A 14,379-nucleotide genomic window follows, 5' to 3' on the forward strand; every position below is an offset into this window, starting at 1 on the left:
TTCCTTTTATGGTAATATAATATTCCATTGCAGAATAGATTACATGTTGTTTATCCATTCATCAGTTGATGGACATTTTCTTTTAAATTAAATAGAGAAAACAAAAGAGGAGTTACAAATTACCATCCCCCCAAAAATACTTGCTTTTCTATTTACCTATGAAGTTACTTTTAGTTGTGTACTTCTTTGCTTCATATGGCTTCAAGTTGCTATCTAATGTCCTTTTATTTCAGTGTGAAGCATTCCTTTTAGCATTAATTGTAGAATAGGTTTACCAGAGACAAGTGCCATCAGCTTTTGTTTACCTGTGCATGTCTGAATTTCTCCATTATTTCTGACAGAGAGTTTTGCCAAATATGCAACTGTCAGTTGAGACAGGTTGTTTTTTTTCTGTCTGAACTTTAAGTTTGTCATGCCAATGTCTTTTGAACTCCATAGTTTCTGAAGAAGATTTGGTAGTTAATCTCATGGAGGATCCTTGTACTCGATGAGTCCCTTCTCTTGTTGTTTTCAAGATACTCTGTTTGTCTTTGTGTTTTGACAGTTTCATTATAATGTTTCTCAGTGTGGACATCTTTGAATTGCTGCTACTTTAAATGTTTCAGTGTGTTGGATACCCAGATTCATGTTTTTAATAAAATTTCCGAAGTTTGGGGTCATTATTTCTTTAAATACTCTTTCTTCCCTCTTCTTCCTTCTCTCTTTTGGGGACTCCCAAAATGCATATACTTGATGTTGTCTCTCAGATCTCTTCTGTTCATTTTTCTTCATACTTTTTCTCTTCTGCTCCTCAAATGGGCAATTTCAATTGGCCTATGTTTGAGTTTACTGATTCTTCATTCTGCAAACTAAAATCTGCTCTTGAAGCCCTCCAGTGAACTTTCCATTTTACTTCCTGTACATTTCAGCTCCAGATTTCCATTTGCTTCCTTTTCACAATTATTTATTGATTTCTGCTATTTAGTGAAACGTAGTTCTCCTGATTTTCTTTAGTTATTTGTCCATGGTTTCCTTTAGCTCTTTGACTATGTTTAAGACAGTTGATTCAAAGTCTTTGTCTAGTAAGTCAGTCCACTCTTCTTCAGGAACAATTTATTTCCATTGTTTTTCCTGTGAATGAGTCATACTTTCATACATGCATAACTCATGTTTTTTGAAGTTGAAAACTAGACATTTTCAATGTCAATGGTAACTGTGAAAATTACATTTTCTAAACTATTTTTGTATAGATTGTATTCTTTATTGTGTGTGGTCACTGAAGTCTCATAGTTGTAGATGTGTGGCCTTATATCCGAGTTCTCTATTCTATTCCATTGGTCTATGCATCTGTTTTTGTACCAGTATCATGCTGTTTTGGTTACTGTAGCTTTGCAGTATAGTTTGAAGTCAAGTAGCATGATGCCTCCAGCTTTGTTCTTTTTGCTTAAAATTGTCTTGACTATAAAGCTCTTTTTGGTTCTATATGAATTTTAAAATCATTTCTTCTAATTCTGTGAAAAATACCAATGGTAGTTTAATGAGAATAGCATTGAATCTATAAATTATTTTGGGCAATATGACCATTTTCACAAAATTGATTCTTTCTATCCATGAGCATGGAGTGTTTTTCCATTTGTTTGTGTCCTCTCTGATTTACTTGAGCAGCAATTTGTAGTTCTCCTTGAAGAGATTCTTCAATTCCTTTGTGATCTGTATTCCTAGGCATCTTATTCTGTTTGTAGCAATTGTGAATAGAAGTTTATTCACTATTCGACTCTCTGCTTGTCTATTGTTGTATAGGAATGCTTGTGACTTCTGCCATTGATTTCGTATCCTGAGACTTTACTGAAGTTGCTTATCAGCTTAAGAAGCTTTTCAGCTGAAACAGTGGGGTTTTCTAGATACAGGATCATGTGATTTGCAAACAAAGACAATTTGACTTCCTCTCTTCCTGTTTGAATATCCTTTCTTTCTCTTACCTGATTGCCCTGACCAGAACTTCCAATACTGTGTTGAGGAGGACTGGTGAGAAAGGGCAGCCTTGTCTTGTGCTGGTGTTAAAAGGGAATGTTTTCGGCTTTTGCCCATTCAGTATGATACTGGCTGTGAGTTTGTCATAGATGACTTTTATTATCTTGAGGTATGTTCCTTCAATACCTAGTGTACTGAGAGTTTAAAAATATGGACTGCTTCATGAATTTGCATGTCATCCTTGAGCAGGGGCCATGCTAATCTTCTCTGTATCTTTCCAATTTTAATATATGTGCTGCCAAAGCGAGTGGTGACCACAAGTTCTTACAAGTGGAGATAAGTGAAGAACTGTGGGTGAGATGGAGTGTTGAATTTCATCTGCAGTAATTTCTGCATCTAACAAAATGTGATTATCTCTGTCTTTTATTCTTTAATTAAGCGGTAAAATGCATTACAGATTTAAAGTTTAAATATTCTTGTATCCAGGGGATGAATAACCTGGGCAGGATATTTAATTTATTTATAGCTCACTGGTGGACACAGTCTAGTACTGTTTTTCTCAGTATTTTTACCTCTAATTGCTTCGAAGTGATTATCCTATCATGTTTTCTTTCTCTTATGTATTCCCTAGCTGGCTTTAGAATCAATGTTATTTATACATAAACAATAATGAGTTTACTGGCTTTCACTATGTTTCCTCATTCTCTTGAATATTATGTATAAATTCAGTAGCCTTCTTCAAAGTTTTGGTAGAACTTATCTGTAAAACAGTCTGGATATGCCTGAAGGGAAAAAAAGTTTTACAACCATTTTAACTTCTTTACTTCTAATAAGTTCTCCCCATTGACATAATCTTGTTCAGTCTCAAAATTATTTAAACCTGTACTATATTTTTAGTGGCATTTTTATCTATCATAATGTTATTTTATTCTTAATTACCATTGCCTGTTTTATTTCTCCGTCCAAAAAAAGCAGCTGCTTTTGGTTGGCTGGGCCCTCAGCAGTGGCAGCTGCCAGGTCAGCCCTGTTGAGTGGCGACTCAATCGCTGTGCCCATGCAGTGTCCATCGCAGCCACCACGGCCACTTTGTGCAGGGACTCCATGAGCAAGCCCTGTACGGTTGTGTGGCATCGTCCATCAAGCCATCTCACTCACCTGATTACAGGCAGCCCCAGCCCCCTAACGACCCTCTGGTAGGCATCCACACACAACCACTATCGTCACACACTCGGCCTATAGCAAGAGGTCTATGCGTACCTTTCTCCTCTACCTCCCAATTTTCCAACTCTATTTTCCCCAAGTTCGTGACTGGCCATCCAAGGCATCAGCCACTGCCCATGACTCATTCAATCATGCACTACTGGGCATCATTTCACACCCCACACCTCCCATGGGCTTGTTTGGGTTTGATTCCTAGTTCCTGGCTTGAGAGCCATTTCCAAAGCTATTCTGGTGTCAGCTCCCAAGCCTACTGCTGTTGTTGTAAATTTTCCTGTTTACGTGTATTTATTTCCCGGAATTAAAAACAATTGCACTAAATTTTTCAATTCAGCATTTCCAAGGCTATGCAGTAGGAGTGATTCTTCTTAGTGTACATAGAATTGCTTCAAAACACCAGCAATGTATATTTGAGGGAAGGACAGCATGATGGAGAAAAGAGGACAATCCACAAGTGGGCAGTGGATTTTCACAAAGTGAACACTCGGGTAAACAACATCCACCTCAAAGTACACCAATGACAGCCTGCCGGAAATACCCATGCAGTGTCCATCGCAGCCCCCACGGCCACTTTGTGCAGGGACTCCATGAGCAAGCCCTGTGCGCTTCTTTTGCTTTACAGGAAACTTGACCCAGGATGGTGTCCAGTGAAGAAATCCCAGGTGCATGGAAAGGAGAGGAGGACCTCAGGGCTGCGAGTGATCTGCAAAAGGAAGCGCATGGACCACCAGGTGGCGCTGCTGCGCTGCTCCTGCTCCCAGGAGGTGAATGCTCAGGAAGGGCTTTGAGGTGGAGACAGGGATGTCATTGCTTATCCTCCAGGTTCAGAGTAAAAACCTTCCGGCCAATCTGGGCCGCGCGTTCTGGTGTAGTGAGCGGGGTCGGAGGTGCTCACCGCTGCTGTCATGGTACGTTTGCTAAACTGCATCGTCGCTGTGTCCCTGACACGGGCATTGGCAAGAACCGGGACCTGCCCTGGCCGCCACTCAGGAATGAATTTAGGTATTTTCAGAGAATGACACAGACTCTTCAGTAGAAGGTAAACAGAATCTGGTGTTATGTGTAGGAAGATCTGGTTCTCCATTTCTGAGAAGAATCGATCTTTAAAGGATAGAATTAATTCAATTCTCAGCAGAGAACTCAAGGAACTTCCACAAGGAGCTCATTTTCTTGCCAGAAATCTGGATGATATCTTAAAACTTACTGAACAACCAGAATTAGCAAATAAAGTAGAGATGATTTGGATAGTTGATGGCAATTCTGTTTATAAGGAAGCCATGAATCACCCAAGCCATATTAAACTATTTGTGACAAGGATCATGTGGGACTTTGAAAGTGACACGTTTTTTCCAGAAATTGATTTGGAAAAATATAAACTTCTGCCAGAATACCCAGGTGTTCTCTCTGATGTCCCGAAGGAGAAAGACATGAAGTTCAAATTTGAAGTATATGAGAAGAATGATTAATATGAAGGTGTTTTCTGGTTTATTTTAAGTTGTTCGCCTCCCTCTGGAAAAAAAATGATATATTTTTACATGAGAAGAAAAAGACTTTTGTTGACTTTGGATCCATGAATAATTATTTCTAAGCAACGTGTTTTTATTCCGCACTAGTCTTGAATATATCAGATACCACTTATGAAATATTCTTGCTATAACTAAGTGCCTCTGCAAGACCCCAACTGAAACCCCACACCTGCTACAGTGAGCTGCCATTCCACACCCATCGCATATGGCACTCTGGCCAGTCCTTGACATCGTCAGGCTTTTCAAACGTCAGTAGTATTTATTAAGATGAAGATGCACATACCTTCCAACTGAGCAGTTTCGCTAGTGGGAAATACCGAAATCTTCCTACCTGTATATCTAGAGGTTTGTAGACATATATTGCAGCCTTGTTTGTAAGAGTGAAAAATTGAAAGCAACCTGGAAGTCCAGTGATTAATATATCACTGGATATATTTTCTGGAAGTCCAGAAAATTAATATATTTCGGTCTTTTGGGGAACCCAAAGCAGATTCCAAGACTGAAATTTCAGTGAAAACAGTTTATTTGCTAGCTCTTACCAGAAATCATCAATTGAGGTATGGAGAAATGGAACTGAGAAGGTAAGGAAACCAGTTTAAAGTCAGTGAGCAGGTTCTCATCCATAACAAGCTCCATACTGCTGAGATACAGGAAAACAGAGGGGAGAAAGCTGGAGTATTGATCCTCCACTCCTTGGTTGTCAGCTCCCTGTCCTGTGTGTGGGTGGAACGTACTCCAGCTGCCCTATAGCAAGTCCCAGGTGTTTGCAGTAAGAAGCTGCTGGCATGCATGGGAACCGTGAATGGCAAACACTTAAAGCAATTCCATGTTTAAGTGTATAACCTCTTCATATCTTTTTTTTTTTTTTTTTGACAGAGTTTCGTTTTTGTTACCCAGATGGAGTACAGTGGCGCGACCTCAGCTCACTGCAACCTCCAACTTTCCGGCTTCAAGCGATTCTCCTGCCTCAGGCGCTCAAGTAGCTGGGACTACAGGCGTGCACCACGACACCTGGCTAATTTTGTGTTTTTGGTGGAGATGAGGTTTCACCATGTTGGTCATGCTGGTCTCAAACTCCTTTTTTTTTTTTTTTTTTAAGACGGAGTCTCGCTCTGTAGCCCAGGCTGGAGTGCAGTGGCCGGATCTCAGCTCACTGCAAGCTCCGCCTCCCGGGTTCACGCCATTCTCCTGCCTCAGCCTCCCGAGTAGCTGGGACTACAGGCGCTGCCACCTCGCCCGGCTATTTTTTGTATTTCTTAGTAGAGACGGGGTTTCACCGTGTTAGCCAGGATGGTCTCGATCTCCTGACCTCGTGATCCGCCCATCTCGGCCTCCCAAAGTGCTGGGATTACAGGCTTGAGCCACCGCGCCCGGCCTGGTCTCAAACTCCTGACCTCAAGTGATACGCCCGCCTCAGCCTCCCAAAGTGCTGGGATTACAGGCGTGAGCCACCGCACCTGGCAGATCTTTATTCTTTTTAGGTAGTAAAAAGTATAAAGTCACACATGGTTTATTTGAAATATTTTATGATTTAAAAAAATACAGAAGCAGGAAAACCAATTCTAAGTTCAAGTGAGGGATCGTGGTAGTTTGAACCAGAAGGTTGCATGTAGTAAGAAACTGTGATTTAAGATATATTTTAAAGTTGGATGTAGCAGGTTATTCTGATGGAATTTGACTTTGGTTTGGGGCCCACTGAGTTTGAGATGCCTTTGAGAAATGAAGGAAGAAGAGAGAGAATAAAAGAAAAACTGGCAGGCACAGTGGCTCACCCCTGTAACACATTGGCTCAGCATCTTGGGAGGCCTAGACAGACAGATCCCTTGAGACCAGCTTGGGCAACATGGTGAAGCCCCATCTCTCCAAAAAATACAAAAATTGGCTGGGAGTTGTGGTGGCCACCTGTAGTCCCATCTGCTCAGGGGCTGAGGTGGATGAACTGAGCCCGCGCGGTCACGGCTGCAGTGAGTTGTGGTTGCGCCACTGCACTCCAGCGTGGGTGACAGAAGAGACCCTGTCTCAAAAAGAAAGCTGAAAACAATGGAAGCATGCCTTCAGAATTCTAGAAAGAAAGTTATTTTCAACGGATAAATCTATATTCAGCCAAATAATCAAGGGTGAAGGTAAAATAATACATTTTTAGACAAGCAAAGAATCGGGGGTTACCTCCATGGACCCTTTCTTGGGAAGCTATTGGAGAAAATACTCCTGCAAAATGAAGAAGTAGACAAACCAGAGAATTACATGGATCCAGCAAATAGGATCCAACACAGGAAATATTCCAGCTATGGAGCTGGCTTAAAACAAACAAACAAACAAAAGTAGAAATATTAATAGGTTAGCTGGGTAGAATGGCTCATGCCTGCAGTCCCAGCTACTCAGGAGGCTAAAAGCAAGAGGTTGGCTTGAGTCCAACATTTCAGACCAGCCTGGCCACCATAGTGAGATTCCCTTCTCTTAAAAATAATAATAGGTTATTGCCAGATTTGGGGCATTTGGAAAGAAATTCATTGAAGATAAAGCAAAAGTGAAAAAAACAACGGTGAAGGCTGGTTAGGCAATCATTAATTCTAGGGCAGAAGGAAGTACAGGAGAGGAAGTAAGAGCATAATACTCTGTTCTTCTCAACAATGAGCAATATATACATAGCCATAATGATGTGGTGACTGCTTAGCCCCTAACTCTGGTGACTACTTTGGGACAATAAGGGAGGAAAAGTGAAGATAGTGATGGTGTAAGAGCTAAATCCTCATCTGTCATTCCAGAAATCACTTAAAATGTGTAAAATAATCAAGAAATGACTAAGTAGTTATGTGAGAAGAACAGAAGACATTGCTAAAAGAGTTGAAAGTCATTGCTCTGGAGGATTAGGAGGGACGGGGCAGGGAAATGTTAGGATGCATTATAAACTGAAGAGGCTTTTTAAAATTACATGTATTAATATATGCACCCATTTGAAAAACTGAAAAAATAATAATTTGGAAAAACCCATGAAGGCAACGACCAGAAGGAAAAACTGAGAGAATGAAAAGTGCTTGTCTCTGGAAAGAACAAACGGCAGGACTGTTGCTTTCATTGTAAGACTTTTAGAGCCATTTGATTTTACTTAACCATTTTCATCTATTTCTTTTTTTTTTTTTTTTTTTTTTTTTGAGACGGAGTCTGGCTCTGTCACCCAGGCTGGAGTGCAGTGGCGCGATCTCGGCTCACTGCAAGCTCCGCCTCCCGGGTTTACGCCATTCTCCTGCCTCAGCCTCCCGAGTAGCTGGGACTACAGGCGCCCGCCACCTCGCCCGGCTAGCTTTTTGTATTTTTTTAGTAGAGACGGGGTTTCACCGTGTTAGCCAGGATGGTCTCGATCTCCTGACCTCGTGATCCGCCCGTCTCGGCCTCCCAAAGTGCTGGGATTACAGGCTTGAGCCACCGCGCCCGGCCTTCATCTATTTCTTTAATAAAACAACTCTATCATAATAAAAAGTTACATTCCTTCACAGAAAACAAACAAACAAACAAAAACCCTTCCTGCCCAGCCCATCTCATTCTCCCTGAATCCTCAGCGCTAATGAGGACTGTCTCCCTCTCACCTCCCTGGACTGGACTTTTTACCACTGGAAAATGGATGTGATTTCTAGTTTCTGCATGTCCTGGTTTATTGTGCTGCCAGTGAAATAAAGTCAAAATACATATTGAATAAATAATAAATAAAATAACCCATAGTGAGCAAAGGTTTACAATGTAATTTTTGGAGTCAAGATCTCATTCTGTGGCCTGGATTGGAGACCAGTGGTGCGATCATAGCTCACTGCAGCCTTGAACCCATAAGCTCAAGGGATCTTCCCATCTCAGCCTTCCCAATACCTGTGAATACAAGCGTCCACCACCAGGCCCAGCTAAGTTTATTTATTTTTATATCTTTTAGAGATGAGCGTGTCACAATGTTGTCCAAGCTGGTCTCCAACTTCTGATCTCAAGCAATCGTCTGGCCTTAGCATCCTGAACTGCTGGGATTACAGGGGTGAGCTGTCATGCCTGGCTTGTAATATACAGACACCATCAAGGTTTCCTTCTCCAAGTGTGGACACAGCAGCAGACGCCCCTTGTCTCTTGGGTCAGGACACTGGGTAGAGTGGAATAGCAGGACAACAAAGTCACTGCAGAAAGTACCCATGTGGAAGAGGTCCAGCAGGAAGGGCCAACTGTCCCAGGGCCACCATATTTAGGGATAACTCCTCTTTCTGGGCAGGACTGTTCTGTGATTACTTTTGTATTCGCAATAGTTCTGAAATTGTAGGATGATGAGACTCAAGACTGGCTGGGATTTGTTTTCAAAAAACCATCTCCAAGATTTGTTGATCTTTTGAATGGTTTTTAGTGTTGCCATTTCCTTCAGAACTTAACTCATTCTTAACATTTCACAGTCTACTTTCAGTTAATAATGTACTAGTACCCATAAATATAGAAATATTGCAACCATTTATCCTCTGCAAAATGTCCATCTTTTATGGTATAGATATTATATGGAATATATCTATACAGGTTGTAAGTCCCACGATAAAAAACTTTTTCTTACCTTTAAACAGTTCTATGTATATAAAGTAAGAATAAATGAGGGGAGCAAGATAGCCTTTTGCACTTAGCTCAGTATTTACCATTTTTGATCATCTTCATCTTTTCTGATAATCTCATTTTCTGCCTGGTATCATTTGTCTCTAGTCTGAAGAATTTTCTTTACCAGTTGTTACTGTACAGATCTGCTGGCGAGAAATTCTCTTAATTTTCTTTTACCTGAAATATCTCCTTATTTGCCTATCCTTGAAGGACATCTATGCTGAATATAGAATTCTTAGTTAACCTTTTTGTCCTCCAGCACTTTAAAGATGTTATTCTACTTTCTTTTGTTTCTATGGTTTCTAATAAGAAGACATGGGTCAGGACAAGAGGAACAGAGAAACCAGAACTGGGAAAATAACATGGTAGACCTAAAACTTGTCATATCAATAATGACAAAAACCTATATGAATCAACACTCTAATGAAGGGCAAAGATTGTGTGACTTGGTTTAAAAAAAAATATGGAATCCAACCATATGCTCTTTCCAGACATGCACTTTGTTTGTTTGTTTTAATTTAACTTTTATTTTTAGTTAAGGGGCACATGTGCAGGTTTGTTATATAGGTAAACTTGTGTCATGGGTTTTGTTGTACAGATTATTTCTATACCCATTAGTACCCACCCAAGTATTAAGCCTTAGTACCCATTAGCTATTTTTCCTGATCCTCTCCCTCCTCCCACCCTCCACCCTCAAGTGGACCCCAGTGTGTGTTGTTCCCTTCTACGTGCCCGTGTATTCTCATCATTTAGCTCCCACTTATAAGTGAGAACATGTGGTATATAGTTTTCTGTTCCTGCATTAGTTTGCTAAGAATAATGGTCTCCAACTCCATCCATGTTCCTGCAAAGGACATAATCTCATTCTTTTTATGGCTGTATAGTATTCTACGGTGTATATGTGCCACATTTTCTTTATCCAGTCTACCATTGATGGTCATTTAGGTTGACTCCAAGTCTTTGCTATTGTGAATAGTGGTTCAATAAACATATGTGTACATGTAAGACATGCACTTTCTTTTTTTATTTAACTTATTTTACTTTAAGTTCCAGGATAAATGTGCAGAACGTGCAGGTTTGTTACATATGTGTAGTCTGCCATGGTGGTTTGCTGCACCCATTCACCTGTCTTCCACGTTCCCTCCCCTCACCCCTGACTCCCCAACAGGCCTTGGTGTGTGTTGTTCCTCTCACTGTGTCCATGTGCTCTCATTGTTCAACTCCCACTTAGGAGTGAGAAAATGCGGTGTTAGGTTTTCTGTTCCCATGGTAGTTTGCTGAGGATGATCACTTCCAGCTTCATCCATGTTTCTGCAAAGGACATGAACTCATTCCTTTTATGACTGTGTAGTATTCCATGGTGTATATCTACCACATTTTCTTTACCCAGACTATCATTGATGGGCATGTGGGTTGGTTCCATGTCTTTGCTATTGAATATAGTGCTTCAATAAACATACATGTACATGTGTCTTTATAGTAGAATGATTCATATTCCTTTGGGTGTATACCCAGTAATGGGGTTGCTGGGTCAAATAGTATTTCTGGTTGTAGATCTTTGAGGAATGGTCACACCATCCTCCACAATGGTTGAACTATTTTACATTCCCACCAACAGTGGAAAAGCATTCCTATTTCTCCACAGTCTTGCCAGCATCTATTGTTTCTTCACTTTTTAATAATTGCCATTCTGACTGGCAGGAGATAGTACATCATTGTGGTTTTGATTTGCTTTTCTCTAATGATCATTGATATTGAGCTTTTTTTCATATGTTTCTTCTTCTGAGAAGTGTCTATTCATATCCTTTGCCAATTTTTGATGGGGCTGGGGTTTTTTGTCTTGTAAATTTGTTTAAGTTCCTTGTAAACAAACATGTGAGCTCTCATCGTTCTTGTTTAAACACCTAACAGGCATCCTAACCAGTGCAACATGGCAAGAAAATGAAATGAGACCAATAGAAGGACAGGGCATGGTGGCTCATGCCTGTAATCCCTGCATTTTGGGAGGCTGAGGTGGGAGGATCACTTGAGTTCAGGAGTTGGAAACCAGCCTGATAGTGAGACCTCATGTGTACCAAATAAAAATAATTTTAAAAGAAAAAAGATCAATAGATAGGAAACGAAGAAACAAAAGTCTTTCTTTGTCACCAGCTTCATTGCATATGTAGAAAACACTAGAAGATTCTGAAAAAGTCTCTGGAATTAATCATTAAATTTGCAAAATAGTTCATAAAATATATGTAATAAGTCACTTAGACGAACATGAAAAGATAGTAAACAATACTAGTCATCTAAGAAGTGCAAGTTAAAACCACAATGAGAAGCCATCACACATCACCTAGAATAGGTAAAGTTAAAAAGACATTTGATAAGTCTAAATACTGTCAAGTATATGGAAAAAATAGGAATGTCTGATATTGCTGGTAGGAATGCAAAAAATGTGGCAGTCAACTTGTAAAGCAGTGTGCCAATTTCTTATACAGCTACCCATCCATTACCACATGACCCAGCAATTCCACAAATATGTATTTATCCAAAAGAAATAAAAATGTAAGGTCACACTTGTAAGCAGTTATTTCTAGTGGCTTCATTAATAACAAACCCTAGCTGGAGGAATCCACTGTCAATCAACTAGAGAATAGAGAAAGCAATGAATAAACTGGGATTCCAGCAATACTCAGCAGCTGCTCAGCAACAAAAATGAGTGAATGGCATCATCTCAAACACCGTTATGCTAAGGGAGAGACCAAACGAAGGACTACATATCATATGATTGCATGTCCATTAAATTCTAGAAATTTCACTATTGCAGTGACAGAAAACAGAGCGGTGGTTGAGTGAAGGGAAGGGGTGAGGGTGGGAGGCAAGGATTAAACTAAGAGGAGAGGAGGGTGTGAGGGAAGAGGGCAGAGAGAAGGGCTGGGGAAGCAGGAGGTGAGGACAAGGAGCAGGGGAAAGGACTCCAAAGCAGTGGAGTAGCCTGGCAGGGGGTTCTCTGCTTTCGGTGTTTCTCTACTGGGCAGTATGGTAGTTACACGACTATAAATAATTATCAATATTCACCAAGAAGCACAGCTAAAACTGGTGAATTTTATTAAAAGTAAACACCCTAATTAGCAAAAAAAAAAAAAAAATGTGGGGGGAGGGAGGGAAGGGGAGGCAAAAAAAAAAGACATTTTTAGATCATCAAAGCCACAAAATTCATTTCCTAGGGGTCCTGTACTACATTTAATTTTAAAGGAAATTCTTCAGGCTGAAGGGAAATGATACTAGATGGTGACCCAGATATATAGAAAGGAACAATTAACAACAGGAATGATGCACATACACATGTCACATTCACATGTCACATTCACACTCATTTTCTTAATTTCCTGAAGACGTGGCTGCTTGTCTAAAACAAAAAGTATTACACTGCATCATTGAGTTCATAATATAGATTGATGTAATATATAAAACAATAATAGCATAATGTTAGGTTAAATGAAGCTACACTGTTTTTTTGTTTTTGTTTTTGTTTTTTATTATTATACTTTAAGTTCTAGGGTACATGTGCATAATGTGCAGGTTTGTTACATATGTATACTTGTGCCGTGTTGGTGTGCTGCACCCAACAACTCATCAGCACCCATCAACTCATCATTTACATCAGGTATAACTCCCAATGCAATCTCTCCCTCCTCCCCCCCACCCTTGATAGGCCCCGGTGTGTGATGTTCCCCTTCCCGAGTCCAAGTGATCTCATTGTTCAGTTCCCACCTATGAGTGAGAACATGCGGTGTTTGGTTTTCTGTTCTTGCGATAGTTTGCTGAGAATGATGGTTTCCAGCTGCATCCATGTCCCTACAAAGGACACAAACTCATCCTTTTTTATGGCTGCATAGTATTCCATGGTGTATATGTGCCACATTTTCTTAATCCAGTCTGTCACTGATGGACATTTGGGTTGATTCCAAGTCTTTGCTATTGTGAATAGTGCTGCAATAAACATACGTGTGCATGTGTCTTTATAGCAGCATGATTTATAATCCTTTGGGTATATACCCAGTAATGGCATGGCTGGGTCATATGGTACATCTAGTTCTAGATCCTTGAGGAATCGCCATACTGTTTTCCATAATGGTTGAACTAGTTTACAATCCCACCAACAGTGTAAAAGTGTTCCTATTTCTCCACATCCTCTCCAGCACCTGTTGTTTCTTGACTTTTTAATGATTGCCATTCTAACTGGTGTTAGATGGTATCTCATTGTGGTTTTGATTTGCATTTCTCTGATGTCTAGTGATGATGAGCATTTTTTCATGTGTCTGTTGGCTGTATGAATGTCCTCTTTTGAGAAATATCTGTTCATATCCTTTGCCCACTTTTTGATGGGGTTGTTTGTTTTTTTTCTTGTAAATTTGTTTGAGTTCTTCGTAGGTTCTGGATATTAGCCCTTTGTCTGATGAGTAGATTGCAAAAATTTTCTCCCATTCTGTAGGTTGCCTGTTCACTCTGATGGTAGTTTCTTTTGCTGTGCAGAAGCTCTTTAGTTTAATTAGATCCCATTTGTCAATTTTGGCTTTTGTTGTCATTGCTTTTGGTGTTTTAGACATGAAATCCTTGCCCATGCCTATGTCCTGAATGGTATTACCTAGGTTTTCTTCTAGGGTTTTTGTGGTATTAGGTCTAACATTTAAGTCTCCAATCCATCTTGAATTAATTTTTGTATAAGGAGTAAGGAAAGGATCCAGTTTCAGCTTTCTACTTATGGCTAGGCAATTTTCCCAGCACCATTTATTAAATAGGGAATCCTTTCCCCATTTCTTGTTTTTCTCAGGTTTATCAAAGATCAGATGGCTGTAGATGTGTGGTATTATTTCTGAGGCTCTGTTCTGTTCCATTGGTCTATATCTCTGTTTTGGTACCAGTACCATGCTGTTTTGGTTACTGTAGCCTTGTAGTATAGTTTGAAGTCAGGTAGCGTGATGCCTCCAGCTTTGTTCTTTTGACTTAGGATTGTCTTGGAGATGTGGGCTCTTTTTTGGTTCCATATGAACTTTAAAGCAGTTTTTTCCAATTCTGTGAAGAAACTCAT

At 40.1% G+C, this 14,379-nt stretch overlaps 1 non-coding gene and 1 pseudogene across 1 annotated transcript; one reads left to right on the top strand and one right to left on the bottom strand.

Annotated features, from left to right (window-relative positions):
• Positions 1–2,154: 2,154 nt before the first annotated feature.
• On the bottom strand, positions 2,155–2,257 carry LOC112425209 (U6 spliceosomal RNA). The gene has a single exon (XR_003016271.2). It is a non-coding gene; the product is annotated as a U6 spliceosomal RNA (small nuclear RNA).
• Positions 2,258–3,970: 1,713 nt separating this feature from the next.
• Positions 3,971–4,638, top strand: LOC139363189 (dihydrofolate reductase pseudogene; annotated as a pseudogene).
• Positions 4,639–14,379: the final 9,741 nt, after the last annotated feature.

This window comes from Macaca nemestrina, chromosome 5 (assembly GCF_043159975.1).
Source record: "Macaca nemestrina isolate mMacNem1 chromosome 5, mMacNem.hap1, whole genome shotgun sequence".
Lineage (NCBI taxonomy): Eukaryota > Metazoa > Chordata > Mammalia > Primates > Cercopithecidae > Macaca > Macaca nemestrina.